Source organism: Nelumbo lutea, chromosome 3 (assembly GCF_056320005.1).
Source record: "Nelumbo lutea isolate HS-2025 chromosome 3, American lotus-T2T, whole genome shotgun sequence".
In the NCBI taxonomy this organism is placed as follows: Eukaryota; Viridiplantae; Streptophyta; class Magnoliopsida; order Proteales; family Nelumbonaceae; genus Nelumbo; species Nelumbo lutea.
This window is the reverse complement of record NC_142686.1, coordinates 78,213,547-78,217,539: the sequence shown is the minus strand read 5'-3', so window position 1 is coordinate 78,217,539 and position 3,993 is coordinate 78,213,547. Positions and strand designations below refer to the sequence as shown.

Genomic DNA, 3,993 nt, shown 5'->3' with positions numbered 1-3,993 from the left:
GTGGACCCATAAAAAAGTTGGGAAACTTGAAGCAAACTCCGGCCTAGCTCAATATCAACCCAAGTTAGGGTTAAGGTAAGTGTTAATGGTTTCCACATCTCATGTCAGGTTAAGGATTGACCTCAACTTGATGTAACTAGGGATGGCAATTTTCCCCATCCTCCATGGGTATTTGACTTCCCCAATGGCGGGGTAGGTATGAGGATTAATAGGGAGTCCCAATCAGGGTGGGGGTCAGGGATGGGGAATGAGGTCCCCGCCCTACCCCAATCCCAATTATATATATATATATATATATATATATATATATTAAATATATTATTATATATAATATTATTTATATATATCAAAATATGTTTAAAATAAAATTTATATTTTAAAATTTTTATTCATTTTAAGTAAATTTATTTTTCAAAAAATATTGTTAACTAAACAATTTTAGGGATTCATGTCCCTGCAAGAACCCGTCCTTGTCAAGGATTGGAGATGGAGGACAACTTTTATCTATGATGGGGATCATAGTTGAGGATGGGGATTTATTCTAAAATTTGGGTCAGGGACAAGGAATATGATCCCTACCCCGAACTTGTCCCGTTGCCATTCCTAGATGTAACCTGCCTAGGGTTGCACCCCAACTCTCATCTAATAGGACACATCAACCCAAACCTAAACCTAATTTAAATTGAATTGGGTAAAAAATCAATGTTTTGTATTATTTTATTAATTAAATACTTAATTGATTAATATTAATAACTACTCATTTAGTTATTAATTAATTGCATATTAAATATCATATTAATTAATTTTGATTAATTATTTAATTTAATAATTAATTAATTATTAATATATTGAATAAATAAATTAATGAATAATTAATTAATTAATCAATAATGTTTTGTATTGTTGTAGATTTTATTATTATTATTATTATTATTATTATTATTATTATTATTATTATTATTATTATTATTATTATCTTTCAATATTATTATTTATTACTTACATAAACAAGTATCCGCGTTCTGTGCACCCCAATGAGAGGCGAACATGTCATCTCATCAGTCTTAATCGCAAATTAATGGAGACTTTCTCTCCGTTATCAGTGGTTCAGCTGGTTGAACCGACTATAAAACACGTTTTGGCCTTCCCTCTCATGTTGGAGCTCAACTCAAACCCCCTCTGTCTTCTGAACCTAGCCCTGGTACCAGATCATTGGCAACCAACACCAACCGACTTCGGTGGCAAAGGATCAACCGGTGATCAATGGTAAGCTAGTGTTCTTCCTCCTCCTTCCTTGCAAACTCAATGAAAAAGAGTGATTTATGATGCAACATATGAACTCCTGAATGCAACAAATGAAAATTTTTTGCTTCCATGAAATGTTGAAATTTCTCCTACAATATTGCCTTAAAGTTGTTAAGGTTGTCAATTTTTATTACAGATCTCTGTTGAAAATTTATCACCTAAATCAAACCTACAATATTGCCCTAAATTTATCACCTACAGTATTGCCCTAATCAACCCTTTCTCAAATCAGAAGTTTATCACCTAAATCAGAGCATTTCTTTGATTCTAAGATATATTCAGAGTATTCAAATAGCATGAAGAAAACGACTGCAGATCAGAGATGTTCCCGCCAGTGGTTGTCTAGGTGATTGATTGCTACTCTCGCCGGTAGTTGTCTAAGTTGGTGGGTGCTATGGTCATCGGTCCTCCTTCTAGGTGGGTTGTTTCTGTTGAAAACAGAACAAAATAAACACTTCTACGAGGAAGAGGAAGAAGAAGAAGGAGAAGATGAATAAGAAGAGGAGAAGAAGAGAAGAAGATGAATGGAAGAGGAAACCTATCACTGGGGCTACTTGTAAGAAGAGAAGAAGAAGAAGAAGAAAAGGAGGAGGAGAAGAAGAAGAGAAGAAGAAGAGAAGAGGAGGTCAGAAACGAACTGCTGGAGTTCTCCTTGTCGCCACTGATGGCCGTCGGATCCCTCCTTGTTGCCGCCAATGGAGGAAGGGTTCAGTGGAAAGAGGAAAGCTCTAGGGGAAAATCACTCAAAAATCTCGTAGTATGAGGTTTCATTTCTTTTGACGAAACCAGTGGGTCATGTTGGCTCCGGTTCGTGTCCAGTTGAACCGTCAAATCCATGTTAATGCGTGTTTGACCGTTAACATTTGATAGTCAAATCCGATTGGCGTATTCACACGCCCAATGCACCTAATAAAAGTAGGGGAAAGTGAAGTCATAAGAAAATAAATGGAGTGGACACAAACACAATTATATCGTGGCACTTGTTGGCTGTAGGTTATCATATCTTTCAACGTTTTCGAACCGCCGTTGATCCGGACGATCGGACTGTTCGGCCTGTGACTGTTCAGACAATCGGTTTTGTCTTACCTTAAACCTAGAATCTAATAAAAAATTATTGAAAAAGTCAATAAATCATTGATCTATGCGGTCGAACTATAATTCGTTACCCATTCAATGGTTTTTTATTATTATTATTATTTTAATTTTTCTGTCAGAATGGACTATTTATTCAAACTGGACAATCGGACCATTGACCTAGAAACCGATGCCTAGAATAGTTCTGTTTTGGGTCGTTTTCTTTTATTCATCTTTCCGAATCGTTTCTTAAAAGGTTGATATCTTTTTTATACCATTCCTAATTTATTTTCTTAAAAATAATTAGTTAATCGGTGGAAACACAATTGTATTGTGGTCCTTGGTACAGGTTAGTAATTAAAGCTTTCTAAGGAGGGAAAAGCCCTTCATTCACATTTGGTCCTAAAAATGAAACAAAACTTCTGCTAAGAGAAAACAAAAGACAAATCCATTAATAGGTAGAGCTCAATCTCGTCGTCATCGTCGTTCGTTGTCATCATCGCTGCCCTCTCTTATTGACCTTTTTTGTATAAGTTTTGGAAGACCGGCAGCTACAGATATGTAAGTTTGGCTATTCAGCATTTGGGCTTCGGTTGTTGCTAATCTATTCTTTGAAAACTTTGAATGCTTTTAAATGTATGTTGTTAGCTTTACTATAGTTATTTAAAATTTGTTGTTAGTATCACTTCATTAAAAGAAATTACAGTAAAATGCTTCCTTGGTAAATGCCCTCATGATTTCATGCATAAGCATCAAGAAAAGATCTATATTTCTTAGGTGACTACGGCATAAATGAAACATCATAAATTTTTTTGTGAATATATATCTATACTATTTTAAAAAGCATTTTTAGCCTCAATTATATTTCTGTAATTTTCTAAAGACAAAATTTACTTTTTATAGGTACATAGTGGTCATTCAAACCATCAAAATATAAAGGGCATCAAAACTAATACTACACGAATATTTGTGATGAGTCTATAACCCATCACACATTTGCGATAAATTCATACCTGAAACAGGTTGCAATGAGCTTCAGACACGTGCAAATTTTCGATGAGCTTTGGACACGCACAAAATTGCAATGAGTTTAAATTCATCACAAAACCGCGACAAACGTGGAATCATCGTAGGCTGAGAACAAATAATACACACATGTGTCGTTAAATTACACATGTGACAAGACACCCCATGGGCTTAAAAAGGGCGCATAAGGTAAATAGTGATATCACCCATGCCATGTCGGTTTAAAAGAGCCACGAAAGGAAGTAGCACGTATTATGAGAATCCTCAAACAAAATGAAGGTTTGTCCTTAAAATATCTCATAAGACACATGGCGAAACCCTAGCAATGCTCCTTAACAATTGACAGTGAATCCAAGATTCTCTTTCCTAATGGAAATCAAATGCTTTTGGCTCTTTCCTTTTGGGACCTCAGGATCTCTTATTATAAATAAGGGTCCATCTCATAACGAAATCATCATTCTATCATCCCATTTGCCCTAAGCCTTTAGCCTATCTCCTGCACTCAGTTTTCCTATGTCCTTCAAGGAGACCTTCGTACATAGCCTTAGTATTAGGCCTAAGTTTGACCCGAAATTTTTTGTGCTTGAT

General features: G+C 35.3%; 1 long non-coding RNA gene across 1 annotated transcript; it reads left to right on the top strand.

Annotated features, from left to right (window-relative positions):
• Positions 1-1,144: 1,144 nt before the first annotated feature.
• LOC148865899 (uncharacterized) lies at positions 1,145-2,251 on the top strand. The gene is made up of 2 exons (XR_016110297.1): positions 1,145-1,266; positions 1,578-2,251. It is a non-coding gene; the product is annotated as an uncharacterized LOC148865899 (long non-coding RNA).
• The last annotated feature ends 1,742 nt before the right edge of the window (positions 2,252-3,993 follow it).